This window comes from Acomys russatus, chromosome X (genome assembly GCF_903995435.1).
Source record: "Acomys russatus chromosome X, mAcoRus1.1, whole genome shotgun sequence".
Taxonomy (NCBI): domain Eukaryota; kingdom Metazoa; phylum Chordata; class Mammalia; order Rodentia; family Muridae; genus Acomys; species Acomys russatus.
In genome coordinates this window covers 115,226,224-115,244,357 of record NC_067169.1, presented here as the reverse complement: position 1 = coordinate 115,244,357, position 18,134 = coordinate 115,226,224, and positions in this window count along the sequence as shown.

The window sequence follows — 18,134 nt, the reverse complement described above, 5'->3', positions numbered from 1 at the left end:
AGAAGCTTATACAAATTTTGAATAGTGATAAGTTGAAATTGAATATCAATGAGAGTTAATGTAAACTTTTTTTTGGTAGTACCTATGACAAGAGGACACCATATTTCTTTCACTCAGATCTTTTTTTGAGCATGTTCCTAAATTTTTATTTTCCATTTTAATGAGTCATATATATATATTCCTATACAAAGGCTTCTTTCTGTTAATATTCCTCACTATTATCACCCTTTTCTGTCTCTTAAGAACAATAAGCACAAATATATACATAAGTCAATTCTTTCTGGTTTTCCTTAAAACCTTTCTGTTAGTGTGACCTTGTCTGAACATTAATGATGTTCTTTTCCTGTTACATTTTATTTTATTAAAATACATTATTCACAAATGTCTCAAGTCACAGGTTTTCTCTGTTAATTACGAAGTTTTTGCCATATTGAAAACATCTCTAGAAAAGATCCTAGGTTATTTGGTTCTAACAGCCTGGGTAAATATGAGATAAGAAAGACAATAGAATAAATACTTTACAGAAATTAGCTCACTTCTATATCACTACTTTCAATAACTAGGAGTGTAGATAGTTGTCCTTTATTATATTCTTGGGTTGTTCAAGCAAACACATGATTTATATAAGAATGAATATATGAGTATGGTTTTCACTATTACAGATTAGAATGTATTTTGTAGTTCTGTCAAATTTATAAGTAACCAGGACTTCTGTGATTAGGTTTAAAATACTGAGTTAGCTAATAAAACTAAGCTTGGGTTTGATGAAGATGTTACTATATTGCTCAGATATCGATTTAAGTGTTGTATATTTACATATATTGTTTTAATTATATGTATAATAATTGTAATTTTGTAATATGATCATTTAGTTGTGAAAAAAGTATTATATGATAACATCCCAGAAATGATATAAATACTTAGCCAATATAGTAACCTTTAATAAATAGTAATACAAAATCATCTTCTTATAAGAAGAGGTATTTAGTCTGTATTGTGAAGTATTCATCATGAAAAGACTCAGTAAATTTTATAAGTATACATGCTTTTTATTGTAAATAAAATAAAATTTTATTTTATTTTTTATAATTGCCAAAAATTAACAATAAATAGCTATCAATATGACATCAGCTATCTCCTGTTGAGTTCCTACTGTGTGTCAGATATTGCTGTTAGATATTAAGAAACAATATCTTATATAATTTCCAATCAGTGATGAGAAATCATATCAATGAGTAGAATGCATCTTAGAAAGGTAGAGTATCATATCTTTGATTAAAATTTACATCACACTACAAAGTGTAGTTGGGATACTAACTGACAGAGCTACATAATCAAACTTGCCACTTTAGTCTGTATCATGTTATAAGCTACAAGGGGTAAAGGCAAGTAAGATCATTCAGAAGCCTAAAATACAGATAATGGAATTATTGCTATAGACTTAGGACCAAGCACTTATATGCAGTATTGAGGGGGTGGACAGGACATTTATGTAAGTTGAATGACTTAATTTTTATTATTCATTTTTAACTGATAAAGCTTTTTTTATTTTTTACAACAAAAGAACTGGACTTTGAAGCTGGATCAGATCTGACAGGATTCATTCCTCTCAGTTACTTTTGTCATATTCATATATCTATTGAATATCTATTTTATATGCACACAATCTTTTCATCTATAGAGCAGTTTACATAATATTGAATAATAGCTTTGTCACCTCTACAAAGAAATGGCTATTAAGAGTATAAAAATATAGACCAAATAAAAGATAAATAGCCAAGAAAACATTACAGTGAAAGATTTAAAAATGATACAATTTATCATCTTTTTTTTTTTTTTGCTGTATATTAGTAGGAAACAATGTATTTAACCACAGCTAGTGTCTCCTCTCTATACTTGATCACCTTATCTTTGCCATCCCTGAATTCTATTCACTTCATATTTTGGATATTATGGCATGAATTCTGCTGTGTCCTCTGATAAATATTGGTGTCAAACACAAATCCTCAAAGCATAGTCACCTTGGATTAATTTTTTTTTGTTTTATTACATATTATAATCATATAGTTATAAGTTTTAAATATGAAAACCTTTTGATAATAATAGTTAATAACAAATTAGTACTTGTTCACATCATATTCAAACTAATTGTAACTAAATCACAATAAAGCTTCAATGTGATTTAACACTTTCTTGCTATTTTCCTAAGCTTACGGACAACATTTTTAAAAAAGTAATCTGCATTAGAGGAAAAGGTATTTATTCTTTTTTTTTATGTGTATGTCTCAAGGTAAAAAGTTTTGCTTTACTTTTTAATAGACTCACCATTAGGCACTGTAAGGAGGCTTACACCAAATATAAGCATGTAGATTGGCCCAAGAGAATGATCCTTATGGCTAACGATTATAATTTCTCAGTAGGCGTGGTCTCATTGTCCCAAAGTTTTCTTTTCCACTGCAACATAAGCATTAGACTTTTCTAGCCACTGTGTATTGTTTCCATTTGTGAATTGTATTTCTCAATTTATTTCAATTTTCATATGTGGATTAGAATAGGAAAGCAAATGAGACACTGTTATCTCATAGAGCAAATTCCAAAATATATCTGTTGAATGAAATAGAAACAAATACAAAATGTAAGTTGTTAAGCACAGGCACACAGCTCAAGGCATTTTATGACTGGATGTTTTCAGGTGTGGCAAGGCCACTATATTAACCTTAAATTAGTGGTAATTTAAGCTCCTCATGCCTGTCAATTTTGTTCTAGCCTATTTTGATCTGAATTTTAGTTTTTTCTCCTCACACCAGGCCCTTGAACTTTAACTCACCTCCAATTTAAGTGAGATCTAAATTGTATACTGTGTGGAGTTAATGGCTCATTCTTTAACTCAAGAATTTTAGTCACAGCAATATCTCCTCATTTTGTGGACTGTTCATCCTTATTTGCAAGATTTACATATATTTCACATGAAACTTTCAAGATTTTTGACTACTGTAAGGTAATTGGCACAGCCATGATCTATTGGAAACAGCAAAAGTCATAAAGCAAGCACAGCTGTTTGAAAGAACTCCAGAAAAGATGAGTTGAGTGATACAATCGCTGTGGTACAGTTACCAACTTTTTGGCCTTGATCTTCACTTGTTGCATGGTTGGGAGACTTTTGTAATTTGTACAATTTGGGTATATCAGATTGATGAAAAATTTCTTATGAATCATCTAAGCCTTCTCCCAGGAGTACTGCTTCTAAGATTCTCTAGGAATGTTTTGATCATAATACCACTCCCACTTTTAGGGGAGTATCTTTATCTGGTCCTAATTGAACGTCCTTCTTATGCCCTGAAGGTTGAGACTCAAATAAATAAATCAGAGACCTCCATATGATGTTCTGACTCAAAGATATTCTTGGCACATCAGCCCCTGTACTTACTCAGGAGCATGACAATCGGATCGAAGTAAACTTAAATAGGTAAACAATATTTGGCAGACTAGAGAAGTTGGCATCATATTAAATTAAATGCTTCTTCCATATACGGATCGACAAAGAATAATTTGGATATACAATAAAAGAATAAAGTATTAATACCTCTCTTTCTTAGAAAAACTGAACTCATACAAGGCTACTATGGTGTCATATGAACAAGGAACAAAAATTAGCAAGATTAGACATATAAATAAATTCTACAAATATATAAAATCTAAACATTGTATTATGACAGAAATGGAATAATAAGTGCAGCAATTTTTGCCTGAAGATTTTTCTTTGGCCTAATGACAATTAGCACTCTATTAGATTGATAATGCACTGTTTGGGACATGACAATCTGTCCAGGCTGGCTTGGAGATTTTCTTTCTGTCTGGTGACCTTGAAACCGCAAGAACCACAGCCTGAAAAACAGGCTTTTATGCTTTGGCAACACAACATAGGCCCTTGAAACTGCAAGGTTTTTTAAAAGTTGGCTTGTGGGTTGATGAGGGAAAATGATTTGTAAAACATAATTCTGGTTCATCATGGTTTATTAATGGTGACTAAACTTATGACCAAACACAAGTTAAAACATTTCTCCAGTGACAAAAATGATATGATCTTTGTTTTAGAACAAGATGGATTTATTCCTGCCTACTAAGTTCTGTATAAATAAAGAAGCACTCTGACTGCCAATCAGTCAGGTTGCAAAATTTCTCTAGATCCCCGTGCTGGGATCATTCCTGCCCCATTACTCTTTCATCCACCATTCTTCGGGCACAGACCTCATCTGAGGCTGGACCCTGGCATTGTAGCCTTATAAATTTAAACATTTTAAGAACTGTTTTTAAAATATCCAGTTTTAATATTTTGAAACTCCAAAACTCTCCTTAAAGAAGCTTAAAATATTTCGATTGTGTGTTTTTGCAACATCAAAATAAAATACTTTTTTTAAAATAGTGAATCATAACCATGATTTTTAGAAGATAAAACCAAGTTTAACATTATAATCAATTTGGTGTCTCTAAAATCAGTACCAAGTGAATTATTTTAATGTCACAAAATTTGGCTACCAGAAAGATATATTCTTGTATACAAATTCATGGAGTGCAGCTTTAATATCTCATTAAAGAAGCATGAGAAAATGTTTAATAATTTACCAGACTTAAAAAAAAATCCTAGGAGGTTTGCCTCTTAAACTTAAGACTCTTTAGGCTGCTGAAACAGAAGTTTTTTTTTTTTTTTTTTTTTTTTTTTAAAGAAAGTACTCATGAGATACTCGTTATTTGCATGGTGGAAACTTTTTTAATTAAATGGATGGCTGTCATGGCAGTTGTTTAGGGTTTTAGATAGATGTTTGGAGTTTTAGATAGGTGTTTTAAGTTCATAATGATGAGATATGATAGATATTGATTTACATACAGAATTTTAGATGCACTGAGATAGGAAAGATGATTTCTTCAAGGCTGCCAAATACAAATAGCCAAAACACTAAGAATGTAACATTTTATAATTCCTGATTGTTTCATGTTTCTTCTTGCTGTAGGTAGTTTATTGTATATATATGTGTAATAATATAAATGTATATGTAAAAAATTTAAAATGTACATAAAAATACTGATATATATATATATATATATATATATATATATATATATATTCTATTGCTAATAATTAGGATGATTGTATGATTGTAGACACTCTCACAATGCAATGCTAAAAAATAAAAAGAAAATATCTTTGTCCTTAGAAAAACTTAAGTACTCATGAGATACTTGTTATTTTTATGGCATAATGTTTTTTTAATTTAATGGATTAATGCCATGATTTTCTTCTATCTGAAGCATATTACATGATATAATGGTTTCATTTGAAAAAAGCATACCTGTATTATTTTTAAAATACAATATATCCAGCACTCCAGATAGAGCTCTGTGAATTCAAAGCCAGCCTGGTCTACAAAGTAAGTCTAGGACAGCCAAGGCTATGTAGAGAAACCTGGTCTTGGAAAAACAGAAACAAAACAAAACAAATAAACAAACAGCAAAAACAAAACAAAAACAAAACAAAAAAAGTCTCAAAATGATACACATTAAATATAAACAGAGCCAAAAAGGAAATGCTTATATTGGGAAAATTCTCATGAATGGTTTATAAACTAATATCTTTTTAGTTATTAAACTCTGCTTCAAAAAGAAGCAAAAGTAAATTGTTATGTGTTTTTAATTGAGTCCATGCAATGCTATTTTGTGGGGGTGGGGAGGAAAGGGAATCTTTAGCTTAGACTTCCACATTACTGTACAGGAAGGAAGTCAGGATTGGAATGGAATCAGTGCAGGATCCTGGAGGAGCTGATACAGTGCTCATGGGTGGGGGAAGAGGGGGTGGGGGATGGGGGGTGTTCTGATCACTGGCTTGCTCCCCAGTGATTGCTCAACTTGCTTTCTTTAAAAAAGATGTTTTGTTAAATATTTTTACATACACATTTATATTATAATACATATATACAATAAACTACCTACAGCAAGAAGAACCATGAAACTATCAGGAATTATATAAATTTTACTTTCACAGTGTTTTGATTGTTTGTATTTGTCAGCCTTGAAAAAAAAATCTTTCCTATCTTGTTGAGTCTAAAATTCTGAATGTAAAACAATATCTATCATATCTCATTATCAACTTATATCACGTTTCAACCTTTTGGCTCAGATCAAATGAAGTATTAACTTAAAACATCTATCTAGTCACAAAAATATCTTCACCCCTAAGCAGCTAAACTTCATTGCAAAACTAAACTATGGACCAGAAAAGACAGCCTGCTTTCTTTTAGAACCTGGGACCAATGGCATTATTACATTTTATTTCAAGGTAATTTAATTATTATGTTATTTTTCTTTTATTTTCTTTACTACTTCTTTCTTTTTGAAACTTCAGCCATTTAGTTTATATATATATATATATATATATATATATATACATATATATATATATATATATATATATATATAATACATTTGAATCAACATTTTTCTAAATGAATGTGGGGATTTCACTCACTATAGAATTCAAAGAGAGAAAATTATTTTTTAGATTGGACAATCTATGAATTATTTTAAAATGTTTTCTTTGTAAGTGCAATGAAATGATGTGGCAATTAGAATTGAACCATATAAATGTGTACTCCAATTGTTCAGCCTAGAAAGGTGATGGTGTAATGAGATTTGACAGCGTGTAGAAAGGTGAAAACTCATTAACAAGCTAGGTTCTGCATTAAAAAATTGATTAGCATTTTTGTATTATATAACAAGATTGCTTAGCATTTCAGGAGGAGAGCAGCAGTTGTGTGGCATTTAAATCTATTCTAAATTAAAAATGATCTGTTTAAAAAATTAGAAAAAATTCTTATGCAAATGAAATGTAATCAAGCCATGCTTCAGACTCATTATGCATGATTGATATGCTCTGTAACTTGCTTACTAATTCAAGGAGCAGAGGAATTCCAATTATCATATTGTTTATGCAGCACTATGCCACACTGCTGGAAGTGATATTAAATTGATTACGATAAATGGTATAAGCCAACAAGAAGTGTCCTTATATAATTTGACATTTATCTTGTATGAAATGATGATTTCTCACTATCCTAAAAATTTTGACTTTCTCAGAAATATTTCAGTTTTTATGTGGTATTTTTTTCTTTTTGTTGTTGTTTTGTTTTTTAAGACAAGGTTTCTCTTTCTAGACTTAGTTGTTCTGGACTCACTTTGTAGAATAGACTGGCCTCAAATTCACAGAGATCTGCCTACCTCTCTGTGCCAGAGTGCTGAGATCACAGGCATGCATCTCCACTCCAAGCTTCTATGAAGCTCATAAAGGTATCAAAATAAAGAGGATGAGAGAATGTACACAAGAAAGAAAACTACTCTCTATGGCCTTTAGTACAAGACATTCTTTGTGGTTCATAATTAGGTAACACCCAAATGCATCTCTTTTGTGTCTTTTTATGTGCAGATCCTAGGCTATTAAATATGAAATCGTAAATTAAGGTAATCTTACAAAACCATGAAGTCAACACAGTTAAATTTATCAGTTCCCATAATTTCAATAATTCCTAAGTGCATCATAATCTATAAAATTCATACTGGTCTACTTCAGTAGTTACTGACCTAACTTTTTTTAGAATTTAAATTTTTTTACATATACGTTCATATTATTACAAATATATAAAATAAAGTACATAGAGAAAGACAAGAAGAACCACAAAATATCAGGAATTATATTAAGGTTAAGTTCATAGTGTTTTGGCTGTTTCTATCTGGCAATCTGTACTTCCTGCTTATTCAGGCAATTAATATTATTCCTTCTCAAGTCTCTGATGGAGATGAAAACCAGATAGTTTAGTTTTACAACTAAGCTTAGTTGTTTAGGGGTTAAGATGGTTTAACATGTTGATAGATGTTTTAAGTTGATAGAGATGAAGTATGGTAGATATTGATCTACATTCAGAATTTTAGACTCACCAAGATAGGAAATATGTTTTTTAAAGTTGCCAAATGCAAATTACTGACCTAACTTTAGAATTTTCTCAAGGCTCATCTACACACACGTAAAACCAATACAACACACACACACACACACACACACACACACACACATTAAAAGTATGTTTCATACTTAGATTTTAAGTTATTAGAATGCAGTTTTATGCGATTCCTGTTGAAAATGCTTGTAACTTAAGTTGTACTTACAAATCTGCAAAGTCAGGATGCGTGATTTTCTTAGAGCTTTGAATTGTTTCATAATTCACATTTCAGTCATGCATATTTCCCTTAGGGGTATAGTTGTATCAATATAATAACTGAAGTTATATAAAAAAATTTAAGTCACATTTGGTGTGTGTGAGAGAGAGAGAGTGTGTGTGTGTTGTATATGTATATATGATCTTGAGTTTGTGATCAAATGTGTGTGTCTGTACAGATGCCAGATTAAGGTATTTAACAATTTTTCTATTAAGGGTTTTGAGACAGGGCATCTTTCTGATCCTGGAGCTAACTGGTTAAGCTAGACTAGCTGGTCAGTGAATGCCAGAGATCATATTTTCACTTCTTCATCCCTGGGGTTAGTCATACATAGAACATGGATTTTATATGAATACATGCATGCTGGGTAGTGCTGCAAGTACTTAACCATCTCCACAGTCCCTTGGCACATTTTATAATGTTTTCCACAAAGACAACATGAAAATAGTAAATGGGTTTTAAACAAAAGAGTGACAGTGTGCCTTGAACTGTATGATTAAATACTTAAAGACTTTCCTTTATAAACTGAGTTGGTGATTGTGTCTCTTCACCTTATTGTTGAGCTTAGCACTGCACCTCTGAAATGTAGAAGTGTCCTAGTTAAAGTTAATATTGCTATAATGAAATATGTTCACAAACAACTTGAGGAGGAAAGTGATTTTTTTTCTGTTGTTTGTTTGTTTATGATTTTGTCTTAAACTTCAATATCACAGTGTATCAATAAAGAAAGTCAGGAAAGGAACTCAAATAGGGAGATAACCTGGAAGCAAGAGCTGATACAGAGGCCACATAGGGGTTCAGCCTACTAACTTGTTCACTATGGTTTGCTCAGTCTGCTTTCTTATAGAACTCAGGACCACCATCCCAGGAATAGCACAGGCACAATAGGATCAACCCTCCTTCATCAATCACTAATTTAAAAGTGCTGTATAGTTTACAGTTGGATCTTATGGAAGCATTTTCTTAAATACATTCTTTCATATGTCTTTAGCCTTTGTCAACTTGACATAAAACTAGCAAAATTGACCCCTTGACACACAAACATATCATTGTTAAGCCACAGATTTTGTTTTGTTCATATAAGCTCACCAATTAGTATGAGCAGCAAAATATAAAATATTTTCTCAACTTAGGAATTCCCACAGTATTACAAATTCAAACACTTTAAGATTTTAACCTTAAAAAAAATCCAAGATCTCTTTTGTAAAAAATGAGCTTTTAAATTCAAGCGTTCAAGGGGTGGCTGAGGTGGGACAGCAGGGTTGTCGAGAAAGTGTGTCCAAATGCTTTTGCTCTAAGCCTGCCTGGGCTGGGAACTGGTTGCTTCTAACATTTCTCTCTGTACTTTTAGTTCTTAAACTTCCAGGCTATATGGGGCCTTGTGACTGTTGGTCACAATGAGAAACTCTGAATTTTCATAAGTCTAAACTGTCAGGCTCATGGCTCTGGCTGCAGAACTTTAACTCTTAAACATTGACCCTGGTAGCCTTGCTTCTTGTGGCTTCTGGTTTTGGAGACAAGAATGAAAGAAAGCAAGCCATACATTCATACAACATAGGGAGCTCCCACATATCTTTCATAAAAACATATATAGACAATAAGACAGACAGACACATATTTGGATAAAACAGGGACTTAAACAACTGCTTAATTTTGTCTTGGGTTTTTATATCATCTAATGCAAAGATTCTTTATGTATGGAAATCAATACCTCATTCAAAAATATACAATTATTACACAAAGGGGAGTTTCTCTACAAAGTGAGTCCAGGACAGCCAAGGCTACATAGAGAGACCCTGTCTCCAAAAACCAAAAAAAAAAAAAGTATATCTAATTAGATACTCTTGTGTATTGTCAGTTTAAAGCAGTGTTTTTATCTGTATGCTCATTATCAGTTTGAAGCAGAAGTTTATCTTTTTTCTTATATCAAATATACATTATGTGTTCAAAGCAAGAGGCTTTTCTAAAAAACATGTAGCTGTCTTGTCTTGTATAGTTAACCATTTTTTCTTTGTTTCTATATTCATATGGTCTTTCCTATTATGATGTACACCTGGGCCTTATCCTTGAACTAAACCTAACATGAATGTGTTTCCTTGATTCCTTAAATTATTTCAACCTTGTTTTCCTTCTTGGTGTTATTCACTTGATGGTTCATAGAGTTCCTAAGAATTTTTGCTATATTCCAAGAGGTTTTAAAGATATTTGATTCAATTAGAAAACATCACCAGGAGATATAAAATCATCTGTGGAAAATTTTCCCAACCTATGGAGGACTATTATTATGCTATAGGCAGTGAGGGCCTCTGCCATGCCAGATATATGAGACAAGCATGGTGTGCCTGTACAGCAATAATAATGAGGCTTGAGGAAAATTTCTTGGAGCTTTGCTTAAAGCAGGGATACATCCATTTTTAGCCATGCAAAAAATATGGACTGCCTTCCGAATGCTCACTGGCTTGCTTTTGCCAATTCAGCATGCAGTTGTTCTCAGTACACTTTTAAAATCTAAGCTCCTTTAAAATTCAGCCTCTTGACTTAGGGTCCTGTGAAATCAAAATTAAATGACTTTATCACTTCAAGAGGAAAAACCAGGGCATTGTCACATTCTGAACAAAGAAAAATAAAACTCCAACAGTGTAAATAACTCAATGTCTAATGTCTAGGATCCATGTTCACTCTTATGGCCTCCTCCAAAGGCTTTGGGTCACTTCTCCAGCTGTGCCCTCAGCAGAATACACATCTTGTCTTCTCACTCTGACAGGCTCTACTCCTCTATTGCTACTGTTCTTGGCAGTCATTCCGTGGTACAGGCATCTCCAAAATTCTGTGTTTATGCTGCAACAGAGGTGCATTTTCAAAACTTCTTTCTGGTTTCTCTTCAGTGACTCCAACCATTCCATACAGCAAGAAGCTTCAGCTTCTCTCCATTGCCCTTTGACATCTTAAAAACAAGTACCAATTGGGTGACAATTACACTATCAGCTGTGGCTGCTAGCACAAGATACAACCTTTGCTATCTCAAGATCATGGTTTCAGTGTGCTGCCTCTGAGGAAACACTTTTTCAGAAGATTTCACCTCAAGGATGCTAGTCTCTTCCTAATCATAGCTGACCAACATCCTTTGTCCTAGCAAAACAAACACTTTATTTAAGTGGTTCTGGTCCCTTGTTAATCACAGTGTTGATCTTCAGTGCTAGCTAACTAGATCCCACAGATTCCTCACACAAATGCCGTGTTATAGTCTTTGCTTGTCCCTGAAACTTCAAAACCCAGGCCTCCATCATTTGCACTACTCTCAACATTCTTAGCTGCTAAGCTCCTACAGACCATACCTCTGAGCCTCAATACTTAGTCGGTTTTCTATTCCAAAGTTCCAGTGTTCTCCTACAATCATCTCCAAAACAAAATGATCAGGTCTGTTGCAGCAATACCCCATTACCCTGGTACCAACCTCTGTCCTAGTTAGGTTTTTATATTGCTGTTATGAAACATTCTGACCAAATGCTAGTTGAAGAGGAAAGAGTTTATTTGGTTTGCATATCCACATCACAGTTCACCAAAAAAGGAAGTCAGAATAGTAATTCAAGGTTGGAAACTAGAAGCAGGAGCTGAGACAGAGGCCATGGTGCCATATTGCTTACTGACTTGCCCCTCATGGTTTGTTCAACCTGCATTTTATAGAACCCAGGACCACCAGTACAGAGATGGCACAACCCACAATGGGGTAGACCCTCCACATTAATCACTAATTAAGGGAATACCCTAATGTCTACAGTTGGATGTTATGGAAGAATTTTCTGAAATGAGGTTCCCTTATCTCAAATGACTTTAGTTTATGTCACAAAACACCCAACACAAAACTGTATACATTTTCAGATTTCAAAGGTTACATGAAAACCTACCTAGTTTGAGAACATGGATATTTGTCATATAGATGAAACTTTGCCTCAATTGGCCTCTAATTTAGAATAGTGCATTCCGATTCCTAAGCATAGGTTATCATGTATGTCTATGCTCTCTTATTCTTATTCTAAGAAGGATCAACATTAATAGATAATACTATGTCAAATACATATATTTTCCATATGCATGTACATAGTGAAGTCAAGGTGGTTCTGGTTAAAGGTGAGTGTTCAACTAATGACTGTCCAGGCAAGAAAAACATTCTTTACTGTGACTCGCGTTACCGTCTCGCCAGCAAGAACGACGCTGCACACACAGGATCCTTCTGCAGTAAAGCTTTAATGCGTCTTAAGAGGGAGAGCATAAGCTTACGACAAGTAAAATGGAGACCCCAAACAGCAGAAACCCATCCCTTATATAGGAAACTGTTCTCCGCTTAGGATGTGTCAGTCCCTGATTGGCTGTTACTCATCAGGCGATATGACGCCACGGGAGAGGCAGAGCACAACAAGTGGAAAGTTCCTTCGCACATGCGCAGATTACTTGTTTACCAGTTTGGGACACAGGATGTCAGCGCCATCTTGTAATGGCGAATGTGAGTGCGGCCTCTCACACTTTACCATTCCAGCAAGCCATGATATTGCATCATAAACAAAATAATTGATGGGAATAAATGGTTTATTTCACCATACAGATTATAGTTGACAACTTAGGGAAGTAAAGGCAGGAACTTAGGGCTAGATCCCAAAGCAGGAACTGAAGCACAAGCCATTCAAGAACATTGTTTACTGGCTTACTCCTTGTGGCTTTCTCAACCTGCTTTTATATAGGACCTAGCGCCACCTAGCTAGATCTGGCACCATACTCAGCCAGCTAGGCCCTCTCACTACAACCATTAATCAAGAAAATTCCACACAGGCTAGTTCACAGGCCAATGTAATAGGGACATATTTTACATTTTGTGTCCCTCTTCCTAAATGATTCTAGCTTGTCTTGAATTTAAAATAGATAGATAGATAGATAGATAGATAGATAGATAGATAGATAGATAGATAGATAGATAGATAATCCAGGACAATTGCAACTATAATCTCTTTATGAAATGAATAATTTTCTTTTTTAAATATATTTTATTAATTTATTCACATTACATCTCAATTGTTAGCCCATCCCTTGTATCCTCCCATTCCTCCCTCCCTCCCATCTTCCTCTTTCTCCCTTCCCCTATGACTGTGACTGAGGGGGACCTCTTCCCCCTGTATATGCTCATAGGGTATTAAGTCTCTTCCTGGTAGGCTGCTATCCTATTCTTCCAATTCTATTGGTTTTCTTTTCTCTCCCTTTGGAGTTTGCTATGGAATGAAGAACTACTCATTTTTACTTATTCCCATGATATAGTATTGCTTTTGTTGTCTTTGCTTTTTATGTTATATTTAAAATATTATATTTTAAATTGATCCTTGTCTATTTTTAAACTAGTACCCTGCTTTCTTGGTTAAAGTATCTTGGTGTCATATTTTAAAACCAGAATATATAGTACAACATTTTTTCTTCATTTTGCACAAGATTGCTTTGGTAATTTAGATGTTATAATGCATAGGCATTTTCAGTTGGGAATTGATTAAAATAATTTTTTCAAATACTGTTCACTGTGTCTGCTTACACAAATCTATGATATATGAATATGTACAAACATACATTTACTTAATATTTCAGAAGTCCATCTGTGAATATAGTGTTACATTTCTGTATCAATTTACATAAATAGAACTCTTGGCAAAAATTATTAAGAAATTACCTATTGTGTATGACTGGATTGGCTAAAGCAAGCAAGTGTGTTTCCTGGAGGCAGTGCACTCATTTCTGCACTACTGAAAGATGAGTGTATCCCTGGTTTAAGCAAAGCACCAAGGATTTTGCCTCAAGATTGCTTATTGTTGTTACACTGCCTTTCCATGTTTGTCCCATATATCTGGTATGGCAGATACCCTCACTGCCTATAGGATAATGTTCCTCCATAGGTGCTACTCTCTCTTTTGCACAGACTTCCTACAGGTTATTTTATAATTACTGATAATGGTTTCTAATTGATTCAAATTATTTTAAGCCCTCCTGTAATACCAAAAACTCATAGGAGCTCTTTGAACCTTCATGTTAATTACACCAAGAAGGAAAACAAATTGAAACAAATTAATTATCAAGGAAATACATTCATGCCAGGTTTAGTCCAAAGCTAAGGCCCAGGTGTACAGCATGATAAGAAAGGCCATATGGATATAAAAACAAAGAATAAATGGAATAAATGGTTATCTATATAAGAAAAAAGAGACATCTTTTTCTCAGAAAAACTTTAACACAAAAACCTCTTTCTCTGAACACATAGCATACATTTAAAATAAGAAAAAGTTAAAATTTCTGCTTTGAACTCATAATAAGCATATAGATATTACTACTTCTTTAAACTTATAATACACAAAAGTGTCCAGTTATATTCAGTTCTTATGAAAGGACATAGAATTAATAGTCCCATTGTAACTCCCTATTTATGTAATTATTGTATCTATTTTTGAAGATGGTGATTTTTAATAGGTGTTATAAAAACCTAGGACAAAAACAAAGTAGTTGGTTCTCTTCCACTCATCAACCACCAAATATGTGTCTGTCTGTCTGATTGTCTGTCTTCATGTATCTATGTCTTCATGTATCTGTTGGAGCTCCACATATTTGTGTGAAAGTATGGTTCTCTGTCTGTCTCTGTCTTTCTCTGTCTCTCTGTCGCTGTCTCTCTCTGTCTCTGTTTCTGTCTCTCTTTCTCTCTCTGTCTCCATCACTGTCTGTCTGTCTGTCTCTCGCTCTCTGTTTTTCTCTCTCTCTCTGTGTCTCTCTGTCTCTGTCTCTCTCTGTCACTGTCTTTCTCTCACTCTCTCTCCCTCCCTCTCTCTCTCTCCTGGAACCAGCAGCCCCAAATAGCTAGACTACCAATCTGAGAATTTCAGAGATAGTTTATAGATAAAAGAGAGTTTCTGAATAGCAAGATGACCAGACTGAGAGTTTAAAAGTTAAAGTATGGACAAAAGATAGTTTCTCAATATTAAGAAATAACACCAGCCAAATATATCCAGTTTTATATCTAAAAATATACCATGAATCAAGCTGAATTTATGCATATAGATGGCTGGTGTTATTTCTTGTAAATCATTTCTATGTGTGTGCTCTATGGTTTATTTCCAATTTCTGGTATGATAGGGCTGGATCAGTTATCTCCCTCTATTTCATTCTTGATTTTTCAGTGCTACATTTTTATATTAATTAATTAATTTCTTCACTTTAAATCTTGGTCATAGCCCCATCCCTCCTAATCTCCCAGTCCCACTCTTCCTTCTTCTCCCCTCTCCACTGTTCCTCAGATAAGTGGAGTTCCCTCTTTCCCATCCACCAGAGTTCAATGGGGTCAAATTAGGACTGTGCATGTGTCTTCTTCCCCTGTTAACTGGCAAGGCAGTTCCACCAGGCAGAAGTGATCAAAATGATGGCAACAAAGTCCATGTCAGACGCATCCCCACTGTTTTTCTTACTAAAGGATCCACATGAAGCCTGTGCTGCTCATTGGCTACATCTGTGTGGGGGTCCATGCATAGTTCTTGGTTGGTGCTTCAGTCTCAGCAAGCCATTTTTTGGCCCCTGTAGTTGGTTCTGTTAATCTTCTTCTGAAACTCTTATCATGTCCAGGTCCTTTATCTCTCCTCCCTTCCACTTTTCCACAGGTCTTCCTATGCTTCACCCAGTGTTTGGCTGTGAATCTCAGTATGTTTCGAACTGATGCTGTGTGGAGCCTAGAAGAGGACAACTCTTCCAGGCTCCTGTCTGCGAGCATAACAGGGTATCATTAATACTGACAGGGGTTGGCTCTCTCCCATGGGGTGGCTCTTGGCTTGAGGCAGGTATTTGTTAGACATTCCCTCATTGTCTGTTCTATCTTTATCCCTACACACCACATTTTTTGTGTTTTTTGTTTTTGTTTTTTTCTTTTTCCTATTTTTATTAATTCATTCATATTACATCTCAATTGTTAGCCCATCCCTTGTATCCTCCCATTCCTCCCTCCCTCCCACTTTCACCCTATTCCCCTCCCCTATGACTGTGACTGAGGGGGACCTCTTCCCCCTGTATATGCTCATAGGGTATCAAGTCTCTTCTTGGTAGCCTGCTATCCTTCCTCTGAGTGTCACCAGGCCTCCCCATCCAGGGGACGTGGTCAAATATGGGGCACCAGCGTCCATGTGAAAGTCAGTCCCCACTCTCCATTCAACTGTGGAGAATGTCCTGTCCATTGGCTAGATCTGGGTCAGGGTTTGATGTTTACTGCACCTATAGTCCTTGGCTAGTGCCATAGTTTGAGCAGGATCCCTGGACCCAGATCTGCCCATCATAATGTTCTTCTTGTAGTTTTCTAGGACTCTATAGATCCTTCTATTTCCCCATCCTCCCATGCTTCTCTCACCTAGAGTCCCAATAGGATGTCCTCCCTTCTGACCCACTTTCCTGATAAGTGAAGACTTTCATGGGACATGCCCCTTGGGCTAGTATGCAGATATAAGTGAGTATATACCATTTGAGTCTTTCTGCTTCTGGGTTAACTCACTCATTATGATCATTTCTAGTTCAATTTATTTGTCCACAATTTTGGAAATTCCTTATTTTTAATAGCTGAGTAGTATCCCATAGTGTATATGTACCACACACAGTTTCTTTGTCCAATCCTCTACTGAGAGACACTTAGCCTGTTTCCATGTTCTGGCTATTATGAATAAGGCCAGTATAAACATGATTGAGCATATGTCCCTGTTGTGTATTGGAGCATTTTCTGGTTATATTCCAAGGAGTGGAATAGCTGGGTCTTGAGGAAGCCTTATTCCTAGTTTTCTGAGATAGTGCCAGATAGATTTCCAAAGTGGTTGTACCAGTTTGCACCAGCAATGAAGTAATGTTCCTCTTTCTCCATATCCTCACCAGCATGCACACCATATTTTTAAATGAAAAGTAAATTCATTTTCTTCCTCTAACTCATGAGAAGTGAAATGATACTAATGCTACAGTTTATGTAATTAATCCCATTATCAATGAATTTTTAAATATTTAACCTACTTTTCCATTAAAACTGAAACATCACTTTGTATTGAAAAGTAACAGTACATATTGTAAGTTCCAGGATAGCCAGAGCAACGTAGAGAGACTCAATATCAATAAATAAATATATGAATAAATAAACAGGTGTTATTGGAGGAATGTAGAAGGATTAAGGAAAATGTGCCTTGGAATAAAAGTAAATTGTACATGAGATAAAAATGTAAATAATGGATAAAATAAAATTACACACTCAGGCTATTATAGTAAGCAGAGTTGTAAGACTTTATTGTTCCATTAGCAAAAGTCTGTAGATCCCTTAGAAAATATGTGGAAAAATATTCATTCAGGATATGAAGCATGAAGACAATCTATTTCTGTTGCCAAATTTTTCTAGACTAATAAAAATAAATATAATAATTCTAGAAATTATTATTTGTAAATAGAATTATCAAAGTGATGACTTTTAAAATGGGAAATCTGTTATGAAATATCCAGCAGGGAAAATTAATGGTTGATTAGTAATGTACACACACATAAACTTACTGGAAAAAAATGTTGTACTAGGTAAATCTTTAAATCACGATCTCTGTTATTTACAACTTTCAGATTGACCTAACATCACAACCAATCAGAGCTAGGAAACTTACATTTTGTACTCATATAATCAACAGTATAAAATAACTAAAAGACGATGAGCTTTAATAATTGTAATTCAAACCTTCACTCTCTCGGCTGTAATAGTTCCAAATGGATTGTACATAAAATCATATGGCCAAGTACCTTCTCAGTAATGGTGTTAAAAGAGTTGACAAATTAACTTAGATGACATCTCACTTATA